Source organism: Triticum aestivum, chromosome 3A, assembly GCF_018294505.1.
Source record: "Triticum aestivum cultivar Chinese Spring chromosome 3A, IWGSC CS RefSeq v2.1, whole genome shotgun sequence".
NCBI classification, from domain to species: domain Eukaryota; kingdom Viridiplantae; phylum Streptophyta; class Magnoliopsida; order Poales; family Poaceae; genus Triticum; species Triticum aestivum.
In genome coordinates, this window is record NC_057800.1 from 593,308,456 (window position 1) to 593,325,380 (window position 16,925).

The following is a 16,925-nucleotide window of genomic DNA, read 5'->3' on the forward strand; positions in this document are numbered from 1 at the left end:
CCAACTCTCGAAGTGAGAAAGGGCAATGCACGGTACAGAAGTGGCTAGCAATGATGGAAGGGTGAGAGTGCGTATAATCCATGGACTCAACATTAGTCATAAAGAACTCACATACTTATTGCAAAATTTTATTAGCCCTCGAAGCAAAGTACTACTACGCATGCCCCTAGGGGGATAGATTGGTAGGAAAAGACCATCGCTCGTCCCCGACCACCACTCATAAGGAAGACAATCAATAAATACCTCATGCTCCGACTTCGTTACATAATTGTTCACCATACGTGCATGCTACGGGAATCGCAAACCTCAACACAAGTATTTCTACTAATCCACAACTACCCACTAGCATGACTCTAATATCACCATCTTTATATCGCAAAACTATTGCAAGGAATCAAACATATCGTATTCAGTTATCTACAAGTTTTATGTAGGATTTTATGACTAACCATGTGAATGACTAGTTCCTGTCATCTCTCTAAATAGATATACGTGAAGCAAGAGAGTTTAATTCTTTCTACAAAAGATATGCCCACTCTCTAACAAATATAAGTGAAGCAAAAGAGCATTCTACAAATGGCGGTTTTCTATGTAAAGAGAAACAGGCAATCCAAACTTCAAATGATATAAGCGAAGCACATGAAGCATTCTATAAAGCCATACTCAAAAGATATATGTGAAGTCCAATGAGCATTCTATAAATCAACCAAGGACTATCTCATACCAGCATGGTGCATAAAATAAAAATGAAAACTAAATGCAAAAGATGCTCCAAGATTTGCACATATCATGTGAACGAAAGGAATCTGAAAACATACCGATACTTGTTGAAGAAAGAGGGGATCCCTTCCGGGGCATCCCAAGCTTAGACCCTTGAGTCTCCTTGAGTACTTACTTGGGGTGCCTCGGGCATCCCCAAGCTTGAGCTCTTGCCCCTCTTCCTTCTTCTCGCATCGAGACCTTCTCGATCATCGAACACTTCATCAACACAAAACTTCAACAGAAAACTTGGTAAGATCCGTTAGTATAATAAAGCAAATCACTACTCTAAGCACTATAGAAAACCAATTCATATTTTGTTTTTGCATTGTTTCTACTGTAATATAGATTTTTCATGGCTTAATCCACTGATAGGAATTGATAGTTTCATCAAAATAAGCAAACTATGCATCAAAAACAGAATCTGTCTAAAACAGAACCGTTTGTAATAATCAGAACATTCACCATACTGATGGTACTTGAAAAATTCTGCAAAAATTAGGAAAAATAGAAAGAATTTATAGAAAGACAGTGCAAAAAGAGTCAGAACCATTTGACGTTCGAGTAAAAAATGTAAAATGACGCACTAAAGCCAAAGTTTTGTCCTGCACCGTACAAACCAACAAGCAAAGTAAACATCCTAAAGGGAAATCTTGGCACATTATTTTTATTTTTAAACCTGATAAAGGCAGACAACAGAAATAAATGACTCTCTAAAACTTCCGGGTTGTCTCCCTGGCAGCGCTTTCTTTAAAGCCATTAAGCTAGGCATATAGTGCTCAAGTAATGGATCCACCCGGATCCCAAGGTATATCAAAGCCAATTTTAATTAACAATGATTTGTAATTTAGTAGTGAGCACAAGGTAACATATATCATGCAACAACGAAGTCTAACTCTCTTCCTATGCATCGGCATGTCATAAAAGAACAATTCATGCACACATAGTAAAGGCTAATGCATAGTATACAGTTTCTTAGAATTTTATCGTGTTGGAAACATAGAGAGGTGGAGATATAGTTCCACTCTCATAATAATTGCAAGTAGGAGCAACAAGCACATGCATATTATATTCATCAAAATCATTATGTGTAATAGTAAAACGCAACCCATCAATATACTCCTTAAGAAGTGCAAACTTCTCCGATATAGTGTAGTCGGGAGAATTCAAAAAGATAATAGGACTATCATGCTTGGGTGCAATAGCAACAATTTCATGTTTAACATAAGGAACTATAGCAAGTTCATCTCCATGAGAATAATTTATATTGGCATCTTGGCCACAAGCATAGCAAGCATAATCAAAAAGGGATATTTCAAGAGAATCAACGGGTTCATAACAATCATCATAGCAATCATCCTTCGGTAAGCACGAAGGGAAATTAAACAATGTATGAGTTGAAGAGTTACTCTCATTAGAAGGTGGGCACGGGTAGCTAATCCGCTCTTCCTCCTCTTGTTCTTCGCTCTCCTCATCATCTTTTTCATCCAATGAGCTCACAGTTTCATCAATTTCTTCTTTGATAGACTCCTGCAAAATATTAGTCTCTTCTTGGACAGCGGAGTAGTCCTCAATATATGGTTCAACATAGGCATTAGAAGCATAATTATCATAGGAATATTTAAGAAGGTGATTGTAAAGAGTTGCATCATACTTTTCAATCAAAGAAGCAATTTCATAAGCACCCTTAAAAGCAACAAATTCTTTAATTTGTTGAACATCATAGTAATTATAAACACCCTTAGCATACGAAGATACGATACCATTATCAATAAACTCTCATTGGTAGGGAAGGTGTTTCTTAGGGTTTCAGAATAACAAGTAACACCATATATTTCACATAAATTCCAAGCATAGCATTGCAAACGATGAATTTGATCCAGTAAACGTTTCCCTTTTTCAGATGTACGGTGTCGCACATAACAAGCATGATCATCTAAGGATTTTCCCTCAACTAAGCTAATTGGGGTTTCAGCACGAGCACATAGGGATCGAAGATGATCCATGTAATAAGCTTCAAGAGTGTGATAGATTTTGAGTGGTTCTTCAACCATTGGTTCAGTAGGTACAACTAATTTTTTTGGTATTTTGCGTTTCCTACCCATAACTAAAGATAGAAAACAACTAAGAACAGCAAATAAAAATTACTTAGTGATAAAGCAAACATGCACACACGAGAATATTCACCCCACACCATTGCTCCCCGGCAACGGCGCCAGAAAAAGGCCTTGATAACCCACAAGTGTAAGGGGTCGCAACAATTTTTGATAAGCAAGAGTGTCGAACCCAACGAGGAGCTAAAGGAAGAACAAATATTCCCTCAAGTTCTATCGACCACCGATACAACTCTATGCACGCTTGACGTTCGCTTTACCTAGAACAAGTATGAAACTAGAAGTACTTTGTACGTGTTTTTGCATAGGTTTGCAAGATAATAAATATTACGTAAATAAAAAGCAAGGGCTGTTTAGGTAAAGACACAACTAAGTTAGTTTTAGTAAAGAGTTTTTTGCTACGAGAAAGTTATTTGTCCCTAGGCAATCGATAACTAGACCGGTAATCATTATTGCAATTTTATATGAGGGAGAGGCATAAGCTAACATACTTTCTCTACTTGGATCATATGAACTTATGATTGGAACTCTAGCAAGCATCCGCAACTACTAAAGATCATTAAGGTAAAACCCAACCATAGCATTAAAGTATCAAGTCCTCTTTATCCCATATGCAAACAACCTACTTACTCGGGTCTGTGATTCTGTCACTCACGCCACCCACCATAAGCAAGTCATGAACATATTGCAAACCCTATGGTGGGAATCCCTCACGCTTGCGCGACACGGAGAGCACCATAGGACATCACCAATAATAAAACATGCAAATCAAACCAATCACGATCATCAAATAACCCATAGGACAAAACAGATCTACTCGAACATCATAGGATAGCCATACATCACTGGGAAATAATATATAGCGTTGAGCACCATGTTTAATTAGAGATTACAGCGGGTAAGAGAGAGCTTACACTGCTGCATAGAAGGGGGAAGAGTTGGTGATGATGGTGGTGAATATTGCGGTGATGATGATGGCCCCCGGTGGCACTCCGGGGCCACCGGAAGCGAGGGGGAGAGAGCCCCCCTCCTTCTTCTTCTTCCTTGACCTCCTCCCTAGATGGGAGAAGGGTTTCCCCTCTGGTCCTTGGTCTCCATGGCGTGGGAGGGACAAGAGCCCCTCCGAGATTGGATCTATCTCTCTGTCTCTCTCTATTTCTGCGTTCTCAGATTCTTCCCTTTCACCGTTTCTTATATTACCGGAGATCCGTAACTCTGATTGGGCTGAAATTTTAACACGATCTCTATCCGGATATTAGCTTTCTTGCGGCGAAAGAAGGGAACCAACCGCCTTATGGGGTGGCCACGAGGGTCAAGGGCGCGGCCCCCTGCCTCGTGCCTCCCTCGGGCACCGTCTCGCGTCGATTTTTCTGCCCAAAAATCATATGTATTCCAAAAAAATCTCCGTAAGTCTTTATCCCGTTTGGACTCCGTTTGATATGGATATTCTGCGAAACAAAAAACATGCAACAAATAGGAACTGGCACTGGGCACTGGATCAATATGTTAGTCCCAAAATAGTATAAAAACTTGCCAAAAGTATATGAAAGTTGTAGAATATTGGCATGGAACAATCAAAAATTATGGATACGACAGAGACGTATCACTCAGCAATCTCACACCCACAGGATCAAGACTATTTAAGCTTAAGGGTAGGAAAGGGTAGTGAGGTGGAGCTGCAGCAAGCACTAAGCATATATGGTGGCTAACATACGCAAATGAGAGCGAGAAGAGAAGCAACGCAATGGTCGAGAAACTATAAGTGATTAAGAAGAGATCCTGAAGCTACTTACGATCAAGCATAACACGAGACCGTGTTCTCTTCCCGGACTCCGCCAAAAAGAGACCATCACGGCTACACACGCGGTTGGTTCATTTTAATTAAGTTAAGTGTCAACTTCTCTACAACCGGATATTAACAAATTCCCAGCTGCCACATAACCGCGGGCACGGCTCTCGAAAGTTTATACCCCGCAGGGGTGTCCCAACTTAGCCCATCACAAGATCTCACGGTCAACGAAGGATATTCCTTCTCCCGGGAAGACCCAATCAGTATCGGAATCCCTGTTACAAGACTTTTTGACAATGGTAAAACAAGACCAGCAAAGCCGCCCGATGTGCCGACAAATCCTGATAGGAGTCGCACGTATCTCGTTCTTAGGGCACACTGGATGAGAGTAGCTACGAGTAAAACCAACCCTCAAGTTTCCCCGAGGTGGCCCCACAAGCAGCTCGGTTCGGACCAACACTCGGAGGAGCACTGGCCGGGGGGGTTAAAATAAAGATGACCCTTGAGTCTGCAGAACCCAAGGGAAAGGTATATGGTTGTAGGTAGGCAAATGGTAAAACAAAGGTTGGGCCTTGCTAGAGGAGTTTTATTCAAAGTGAACTGGCAAGGGGTTCCCATAACACCCAACCGCGTAAGGAGCGCAAAATCAAGGAACATAACACCGGTATGACGGAAACTAGGGCAGAAAGAGTGGAACAAAACACCAGGCATAAGGCCGAGCCTTCCACCCTTTACCAAGTATATAGATGCATTAAAGTAAATAAGATATAGTAATGATATCCCAACAATATCCATGTTCCAACATGGAACAAACTTCATCTTCACCTGCAACTAGCAACACTAAAAGAGGGGCCGAGCAAAAGCGGTAATATAGCCAAACAACGGTTTGCTAGGAAAGGTGGCTTAGAGGCTTGACATGGCAATATGGGAGGCATGATATAGCAAGTGGTAGGTAGCGTTACATGGCAATAGAGCGAATACTAGCAAGCAAAGATAGAAGTGATTTCGAGGGTATGGTCATCTTGCCTGCAAAGTTCTCAGAGTTGTCGAAAGCTTGATCCTCGATAGCGTACTCAACAGGTTCCTCGGTCACGTACTCGTCTCCCGGCTCTACCCGAATCAATAACACAAGCAAAGGACCAATAATCAATCACGGTGCAATGCACAAGCAACATGATGCAATACAAGGCATGATATGCAACACATGATATACAATGCATATGCGTGCTCCCGAAGGGAAATAATAATCAAGGCATCAACTCGAAGTGTGCCGCTGGAAAGATGAGATGATTTCGGTTGAAATCGATATAAAGATCATCGAAAACGGAAGCACGGTTTGCAAATGGCAAGCAAAACAAGAATGGTGCTATTCTGCGATTAACAGCACGATGCCATATAGAATGCAACAAGAAACTAAGCTAGTGCACTCCAACATAGCAACAAAGCATATGGAAGTTATATACAAGAGCTTCTTTACAAAACATGAACATTGAGCTACGGCTAAATCACACTAGAAAAATTTCAAACAAGCATGGGAAAAGTGCAAAAGATATCAGCTTCACAGACTTAGAGAAATTACTAACATGTCAAAAACAACATCAGGAAGCAACGTTTAGAGCAAGCAAACAACATGCTACAAGAACATATCATAGAAAACAAAGGCATGGCATGATTCTACTAAAATCATAGATCAAAAGCCCCTTACTGATCATGAGCCGAAAAGGCACAAAAGATATGATGGCACCCATGTAAACATAGCAAGTTTTATTAACAGTTTCAGACTTAGCAGAAAAATAGAGCATGGAATAAACAGAATTATGATAGAAACTTTGCGAGCTCAAATCACTCACCACAAAGAATTGCATGACAAACCAATCATAGCAACAGCAATATGACATGTTCATAAAGCTAACCATGGCAAGAGCAAGTTCATATGATGCATGGATCACTAGCAACAACCATGGCAATATTGATTAACACGTTAAGATTCTGCCAGGAACATTTTAGAGCAAAAGTAGAGCAAGAACAAGACATGCTAGAGCACTCCATAATTGCAAACAGGGGAATGTATGTATAGAGAATAACCACATGTTCAAACCATGCTTACTTAAGTATCCCAAAATAAGCATGGATCACTATGTAGCATCAAGTTTACATGGCATCAAAATAACAGCAGGCAAAGACTTAGCAAAATCCTAAGTCCCTGAAAACAGCAATATTGCGGAGGATACTTTGCATGCTTATGCTAGTCACCACATAGATAACAAAATACAAGACAAGCACCCCTGTAAAGATGGCATGGTGTAGTTCAAAACACATGTAGACCTCAAGCTCATATGATGCACACATCAAATGCAACAAAAATGACAAAACCTCATGATCTGATAAGTAACAGCAGTTAACATTTTATAGCACTCTTGCATCAATGAAAATGGCACCATCATGAAAATGAACATGCATGGAAATGCTACTGGCATGAAGATCTCAATGAGACGGACAATTGGATATATAATATGCATGATTCGGAGCAACGAGCGCGGAGATACGACATGTGGAACAGGGCATAAAAATTACATGGGGGTTCGGGACTTAGTGAAAATTACCCTCCGAAATCCCAGATCTAGGGTTCGGCATGCAAACCGAGGTTGATCGGGGAGCTCGCCGGAGTGGAGAGGGTAGTCATTGGAGTGGAGGAAGATGGTCGGATCCGCGCGGCGGTGGTCGGGGACACCGGGCGTCGAGGATGGCACGGAAGCCGAGGGCGGCGCGGGATCGCGGGGAAGGGCGGCGGGTGATACGTCTCCGTCGTATCTATAATTTTTGATTGTTCCATGCCAATATTCTACAACTTCCATATACTTTTGGCAAATTTTTATACTATTTTTGGGACTAACATATTGATCCAGTGCCCAGTGCCAGTTCCTGTTTGTTGCATGTTTTTTGTTTCGCAGAATATCCATATCAAACGGAGTCCAAATGGGATAAAAACTTACGGAGATTTTTTGGAATATATATGATTTTTGGGAAGAAAAATCCACGTGAGACGATGCCCGAGGGGGCCACAAGGCAGGGGGCGCGCCCCTGACCCTCGTGGCCACCCCGTAAGGCGGTTGATGCCATTCTTTCACCGCAAGAAAGCTAATATCCGGATAGAGATCATGTTAAAATTTCAGCCCAACCGGAGTTACGGATCTCCAGGAATATAAGAAACGGTGAAAGGGTAGAATGAGAAGACGCAGAAATAGAGAGAGACAGAGAGACAAATCCAATCTCGGAGGGGCTCTCGCCCCTCCCACGCCATTGAGGCCGAGGACCAGAGGGGAAACCCTTCTCCCATCTAGGGAGGAGGTCAACGAAGAAGAAGACGAAGGGGCCCCCTCTCCCCTTCTCTTCCGGTGGCGCCGGAATGCTGCCGTAGACATCATCATCACCGCAATCTTCACCAACAACTTCACCGCCATCATCACCAACTCTTCCCCCCTCTATGCAGCGGTGTAACCTCTCTCTTACCCGTTGTAATCTCTACTTAAACATGGTGCTCAACACTATATATTATTTCCCAATGATGTATGGCTATCCTATGATGTTTGAGTAGATCCGTTTTGTCCTATGGTCTATTTGATGATGAAGATTGGTTTGAGTTGCATGTTTTATTATTGGTGTTGTCCTATGGTGCTCTCCACGTTGCGCAAGCATGAGGGATCCCCGCTGTAGGGTGTTGCAATATGTTCATGATTCTCTTATAGTGGGTTGCGTGAGTGACTGAAACACAAACCCGAGTAAGGGGGTTGTTGCGTATGGGATAAAGAGGACTTGATGCTTTAATGCTATGGTTGGGTTTCACCTTAATGATCTTTAGTATTTGCGGATGCTTTCCAGAGTTCCAATCATAAGTGCATATTGTCCAAGTAGAGAAAGTATGTTAGCTTATGCCTCTCCCTCATATAAAATTGCAATAATGGTTGGTGGTCTAGTTATCGATTGCCTAGGGACAAATAACTTTCTCGTAACAAAAAGCTCTTAACTAAAACTAACTTAGTTGTGTCTTTACCTAAACAGCCCCTACTTTTTATTTACGTAATCTTTATTATCTTGCAAACCTATCCAACAACACCTACATAGTACTTCTAGTTTCATACTTGTTCTAGGTAAAGCGAACGTCAAGCGTGCGTAGAGTTGTATCGGTGGTCCATAGAACTTGAGGGAATATTTGTTCTACCTTTAGCTCCTCGTTGGGTTCGACGCTCTTACTTATCGAAAGAGGCTACAATTGATCCCCTATACTTGTGGGTTATCAAGACCTTTTTCTGGCGCCGTTGCCGGGGAGCAATAGCGTCGGGTGAATATTCTCGTGTGTGCTTGTTTTCTTTATCACTAAGTAATTTTTATTTGTAGTTCTTAGTTGTCCTCTATCCTTACTTATGGATATGGAACACGAAATACCAAAAAAATTAGGTGTACTTGCTACTCATGGAGATGAGGAATCTCCTGAAACCCTCGATGCTCGTTATGTGACAGAAATTATGTACTACTTTGATAAACCTGAGAAAACCCCATTCAATCTGGTAATGGGAGTAACGTTGGATCAACGTGAATACTTTAGGGATTATCGCTTGACACAAAAAGGGAAACTATTATGGGATCAAATTTATATAATGAAGTGGTATGCTCGGCAAGTATGCTTGAGTTATGATTATACTTGTTGCTCTAGGATGAAGGCTCCACACCTTCCCTTTTCATGCAAATTTAATGATAATTAAACCTTAGCTTCTTATGCTAATGGTATATATGATTACTATGATGTGGAACAAATAGAAGAATTTGTTGCTTTTAAGGGTGCTTATGAAATTGAATCTTTTTTTGAAAAGTATGAAGCTTTTGATGATGATGTTTATAGTCCTGAAAATTTAGCTATCCTAAAATATTGCTATGATAATTGTGAATATAATTCCTATATTAATGCGCTTATTGAGAAAGTCTCTGCTGTCCAAGAAGAGACAAATATTTTGCAGGAATCTATGGAAGAAGAAGTTTATGAAACTGTGAGCTCATTGGATGAAAAAGATGAGGAGGTGAGCGAAGAACAAAAGGAGGAAGAGCGGATTGATCACCCATTCCCACCTTCTAATGAGAGTAACTCTTCAACTCATACATTGTTTAATTTCCCTTCATGCTTACCGAAGGATGAATGCTATGATAATTGCTATGATCCCGTTGATTCTTTTGAAATATCCCTTTTTGATGATGCTTGCTATGCTTGTGGCCAAGATGCCAATATGAATTATGCTTATGGAGATGAACTTGCTATAGTTCCTTATGTTAAACATGAAATTGCTGCTATTGCATCCACGCATGATAGTCCTATTATCTTTTTGAATTCTCCCGACTACACTATATCGGAGAAATTTGCACTTATTAAGGATTATATTGATGGGTTGCGTCTTACTATTACACATGATGATTTTTATGAATATAATATGCATGTGCTTTCTGCTCCTACTTGCAATTATTATGAGATAGGAACTATATCCCCACCTCTCTATGTTTTCAATACGATAAAATTGCAAGAAACTGTTTATACTATGCATTGGCCTTTACTATGTGTGCATGAATTATTCTTTTATGACATGTCGATGCATAGGAAGAGAGTTAGACTTTGTTGTTGCATGATATATGTTACTTTGTTCTCACTACTAAATTACAAATCATTGTTAATTAAAATTGGCTTTGATATACCTTGGGATCCGGGTGGATTCATTACTTGAGCACTATATGCCTAGCTTAATGGCTTTAAAGAAAGCGCTGCCAGGGAGACAACCCGGAAGTTTTAGAGAGTCATTTATTTCTATTGAGTGCGTTTATATAGTTTAAAAACAACAAAAATAAAGAGGGGAACCGAAAACCTTTTCAAAAAGAAAGTGAAAGTGAGAGAGACAAGCATTGTTTAAGTGGGAGCTAGCCTTGAACTTTGTTCATGCTCACGGAAACTTTGTGAATCTTGATTACAGAAACTTTTCAATAAAAATAATTATCCCCTTGTACAATTCCATTGTATTATAAAAATAATGTGCCAAGGTTTGCCTTTAGGATGTTTACAAAGCTTGTTGGTTTGCGCGGTGCAGGACAGAAACTTTGGCTATAGTGCATGACTTTACATTTTTTACTGGAACATCAAATGGTTCTGATTCTTTTTGCAGTGTCTTTCTATAAAAATGTTTTATTTTACTAATTGTGGCAGAATTTTTCAAGTATCAGAAGTATGGTGAATGTTCATATTATTACAGACTGTTCTGTTTTAGACAGATTCTGTTTCTGATGCATAGTTTGCTTGTTTTGATGAAACTATCAATTTATATCAGTGGATTAAGCCATGGAAAAGTTATATTAAAGTAGACACAATGCCAAAACAAAATATGAATTTGTTTGCAACAGTACTGAGAGTAGTGATTTGCTTTATTATACTAACGGATCTTACCGAGTTTTCTGTTGAAGTTTTGTGTGGATGAAGTGTTCGATGATCGAGAAGGTCTCGATGTGAGAAGAAGGAAGAGAGGCAAGAGCTCAAGCTTGGGGATGCCCGAGGCACCCCAAGTAAATATTCAAGGAGACTCAAGCGTCTAAGCTTGGGGATGAACCAGAAGGCATCCCCTCTTTCTTCAACAAGTATCGGTATGTTTTCGGATTTGTTCCGTTCATGCGATATGTGCAATCTTGGAGCGTCTTTTGCATTTAGTTTTCATTATTTTATGCACAATGCTGGTATGAGATATTACTTGGTTGATTTATAGAATGATCTATGCACTTCACTTATATCTTTTGAGTATGGCTTTATAGAATGCTTCATGTGCTTCGCTTATATCATTTGAAGTTTGGATTGCCTGTTTCTCTTTACATAGAAAACCACCATTTGTAGAATGATCTTTTGCTTCACTTATATTTGTCAGAGCGTGGGCATATCTTTTGTAGAAAGAATTAAACTCTCTTGCTTCACTTATATCTATTTAGAGAGATGACAGGAATTGGTCATTCGCATGGTTAGTCATAAAATCCTACATAAAACTTGTACATCACTGAATATGATATGTTTGATTCCTTGCAATAGTTTTGCGATATAAAGATGGTGATATTAGAGTCATGCTATAGGGTAGTTGTGGATTACTAGAAATACTTTTGATGAGGTTGGTGATTCCCGTAGCATGCACGTATGGTGTACCGTTAGGTAACGAAATCGGAGCATGAGGTATTTATTGATTGTCTTCCTTATGGGTGGCGGTCGGGGACGAGCGATGGTCTTTTCCTACCAATCTTTCCCCCTAGGGGCATGCATAGTAGTACTTTTCTTTGAGTGCTAATAAAACTTTTGCAATTAGTATGTGAGTTCTTTATGACTAATGTTGAGTCCATGGATTATACGCACTCTCACCCTTCCATCATTGCTAGCCTCTCTAGTATCGCGCAACTTTCGCCGGTACCTTAAACCCACCATATACCTTCCTCAAAACGGCCACCATACCTACCTATCATGGCATTTCCATAGCCATTCCGAGATATATTGCCATGCAACTTCCATCAGCATCATATACATGACTTGAGCATTCATTTTCATATTGCTTTACATGATCGTAAGATAGCTAGCATGATGTTTTCATGGCTTGTCCCTTTTTTATGTTATTGCTACGCTAGATCATTGCACATCCCGGTACACCGCTAGAGGCATTCATATAGAGTCATATATTCGTTCTAGTATCGAGTTGTAATATCGAGTTGTAAGTAAATAAAAGTGTGATGATCATCATTATTAGAGCATTGCCCAAGTGAGGAAAGGATGATGGAGACTATGATTCCCCCACAAGTCGGGATGAGACTCCAGACGGAAAAAAGAGAAAGGCCAAAAAGAGAGAAGGCCCAAAAAAATAAAAAATAAAGAGAAAAAGAGAGAAGGGGCAATGTTACTATCCTTTTACCACACTTGTGCTTCAAAGTAGCACCATGTTCTTCATATAGAGAGTCTCTTGAGTTATCACTTTCATGTACTAGTGGAAATTTTCATTATAGAACTTGTCTTGTATATTCTGATGATGGGCTTCCTCAAACGCCCGAGGTCTCCATGAGCAAGCAAGTTGGATGCACACCCACTTAGTTTCAGTTTGATCTTTCATACACTCATAGCTCTAGTGCATCTGTTGCATGGAAATCCCTACTCACTCACATTGATATCTATTGATGGGCATCTCCATAGCCCGTTGATACACCTAGTTGATGTGAGACTATCTTCTCCTTTTTGTCTTCTCCACAACCACCATTCTATTCCACATATAGTGCTATATCCATGGCTCACGCTCATGTATCGCGTGAGGGCTGAAAATGCTGAAGAGCGTTAAAAAGTATGAACCAATTGATCGGCTTGTCATCAGGGTTGTGCATGATGTGAGTATTTTGTGTGGTGAAGATGGAGCATAGCCATACTATAGGATTTTGTAGGGATAACTTTCTTTGGCCTTGTTATTTTGAAAACACATGATTGCTTTATTAGTGGGCTTGAAGTATTATTGTTTTTATGTCAAATGATAGACTATTGGTTTGAATCACTCGTGTCTTAATATTCATGCCATGATTAGATATGTGATCAAGATTATGCTAGGTAGCATTCCACATCAAAAATTATCTTTTTTATCATTTACCTACTAGAGGACAAGCAGGAATTAAGCTTGGGGATGCTGATATATCTCCGTCGTATCTATAATTTTTTATTGTTCCATGCCAATATTCTACAACTTTCATATACTTTTGACAACTTTTTATACTATTTTTGGGACTAACATACTGATCCAGTGCCTAGTGCCAGTTCTTGTTTGTTGCATTTTTTTTGTTTCACAGAATATCCATATCAAACGGAGTCCAAACGGGATAAAAACTGACGGAGATGACCGAGGGGGCCACGAGGCAGGGGGCGCGCCCCGGGGGGGCATGCGCGCCCCTGATCCTCGTGGCCACCCCGTAAGGCGGTTGATGCCCTTCTTTCGCTGCAAGAAAGCTAATATCCGGGTCGAGATCGTGTTAAAATTTCAGCCCAATCGGAGTCACGGATCTCCGGGAATATAAGAAATGGTGAAAGGGTAGAATCAGAAGACGCAGAAACAGAGAGAGAGAGAGATAGATAGATCCAATCTCGGAGGGGCTCTCACCCCTCCCACGCCATGGAGTCCAAGGGCCAAAGGGGAAACCCTTGTCACATCTAGGGAGGATGTCAAGGAAGAAGAAAACGAAGGGCCCCCTCTCCCCTTCTATTCCGATGGCGCCGGAACGCTACCGTGGCCATCATCATCACCACAATCTTCACCAACAACTTCACCGCCATCATCACCAACTCTTACCCCCTCTATGCAGCGGTGTAACCTATCTCTTACCCATTGTAATCTCTACTTAAACATTGTGCTCAACGCTATATATTATTTCCCAATGATGTATGGCTATCCTATGATGTTTGAGTAGATCCATTTTGTCCTATGGCCTATTTGATGATTAAGATTGGTTTGAGTTGCATGTTTTATTATTTTTGCTGTCCTATGGTGCTCTCCGTGTCGCGCAAGAGTGAGGGATCCCCACTGTAGGGTGTTGCAATACGTTCATGATTCTCTTATAGTGGGTTGCGTGAGTGACTGAAACACAAACCCGAGTAAGGGGGTTGTTGCGTATGGGATAAAGAGGACTTGATGCTTTAATGCTATGGTTGGGTTTTACCTTAATGATCTTTAGTAGTTGCGGATGCTTCCTAGAGTTCCAATCATAACTGCATATGATCCAAGTAGAGAAAGTATGTTAGCTTATGACTCTCCCTCATATAAAATTGCAATAATGATTGGTGGTCTAGTTAACGATTGCCTAGGGACAAATAACTTTCTCGTAACAAAAAGCTCTTTACTAAAACTAAATTAGTTGTGTCTTTATCTAAACAGCCCCTACTTTTTATTTATGTAATATTTATTATCTTGCAAACCTATCCATCAACACCAACATAGTACTTCTTGTTTCATAATTGTTCTAGGTAAAGTGAACGTCAAGCGTGCGTAGAGTTGTATCGGTGGTCGATCGAACTTGAGGGAATATTTGTTCTACCTTTAGCTCCTCGTTGGGTTCGACACTCTTACTTATCAAAAGAGGCTACAATTGATCCCCTATACTTGTGGGTTATCAACGGAGTCCCGGGCGGCGGGCGTGCAAGCGCGGGGCGGCGGCGACCGGGCCGCGGGGGCCGGATAGGCCCGGCGGCGTCGCGCGGGGGGAGTCTGCGGCGGCGACACATGGCAGCTCCTGGTTGGTGCGAGCGCGGCGGCGGACGCGTCCAGCGCTGTCCAGACGTGTCCGGCGTGGAGGGAGACAGTGGATCTAGGGTTCGCCCGAATTTTGGAGGAGGCCTTTTTATAGGTAGAGGGAGTTTCGAGTGTCCAAATGAGGTGTAGTTTTCGCCCACACGATCGTGATCCGATGACGGAGGACATGGAGATGGTTTAGATGGGTCATTGGGCCGTTTTGGAGGGGTGTTGGGCTGCAACACACAAGAGTCCTTTGCGGTTACCCGATTAACCGTTGGGGCATCAAACGGCCTCCAAATGGAACGAAATTTGACAGGCGGTCTACCAGTAGTGTACCAAGGCCACTTGACAAATCTCGGTCCATTCCGAGTACATTTAACACCCGCTCATGAAAAGAGATAAGAGGGGTGCGCCGATGCATGTGGGAGTGTCGGATTGCAAAACGGACAACGGGGAAAATGCTGGGATGCATGAGACGAACGCGAATGCAAATGCGATGCACCTGATGACATGATATGAAATGCATGACATGAACAAAATGAAAAATGAAGACAAAACCCAACCACGAAGGGAAATCTCATAACTTAAAGCCGGAAATGGCGAGAGTCAGAGTTACAAATGTGGCAAGTTACATCCGGGGTGTTACAGCTGCCCACTTGCTTCTCACACTATCACCCTCTCTCTAGATCTAAAAAAGACGGCCTCTCTCTCCCTGCTCACCGGTGGTCATAGATTCGCCGGGGAAGAAAAGGACGTGCAGCGTTGACGCACTTGTCGTCGGCGAGCGAGGTCACGCACTGACAACAAGGTCGTCCTCTCAGACCTAGCGCCCACGCGAGATGGCCTCCTTCCCCAAGCACGCTGTCGTAGTGTGTGCGGAGGATGACGACCACGAGCGAAGCCACTTCCCGTCGACCCTCTGGTATGCTACCTCTTTTCGAACCATACCCTTGTTCTATTGCGCCATCTGCCACGTCGCTGCATGTGGATCTTCCACTCCACCATCTTGCCAATTTGCTATCCTCTTCTCTGTTGGTCACGCAGACGAAAACCTTAACTACACCGTTAAAGGAAACCCTACTTCATGGAGACTAATCCATGTCCGGGTTGAATAAGGAAAGGAAGGGAGACTATATTGTCCAAGAGACTAGGCATCGAACCCGCACCTAGGTTGAAAAGGGGAAAATCAGTAGCTAAAGAGAACAAAAATGGGACATAATCCACATATGCTTCCTGGATATTTGTTGCTCTGGGCAACCATACCTCCCTCACCACTCTATGCGTCCGTGGAGGTACACCGTACTGGTGCGCCCACTATCTGAATGGGCCTCCCATGCTATTATTCCCACTTTTTTGCTATTAGTATAACAACAGCGGTCAAGTAAAGCAATGCTACTGCTAAAGTGATGCCACATTTAACTAATGCCGCACTTAGTCTAATGCCACCGATAAATTTAAGCAGTGTCATTTAATGTCACTGGATTATTTCAGGGTTAGCTGTTGATTGTGGATGTATTAAAGAGTTTTTAGCTAAGGCATTCTAATGTTGTTGCACAGCCAGTATACCAATGATGAATCTTGTTACTACCTTCAGATTTTTGCACTTTTAATGCTTATAGATTACATACCTCGAGGTAGTTAATAATATTTACCTTGAAGGTACATGGTTTGCACTTTTTTTATACGGTCATTAGTTAATAATGCTAGTTATCTTCAGACTTTAGTATTTGGTTTAATGCTCTTGCACAGCTACTATACCAATGCTGAAATTTGTTACCTTTACATTTTGTATTGTTAATTCTTATAGAAATCTACCAGTGCTAGAGCTTATGGAAATCTATTCAGTAAAACCATTGTACTGTACCCTATAATAAAATAACTACTCTACTGTTGCACTAGCCACTGGATTAGTCTATATTTGTACTATTCGAATAGTGTTGCATTAGTGTA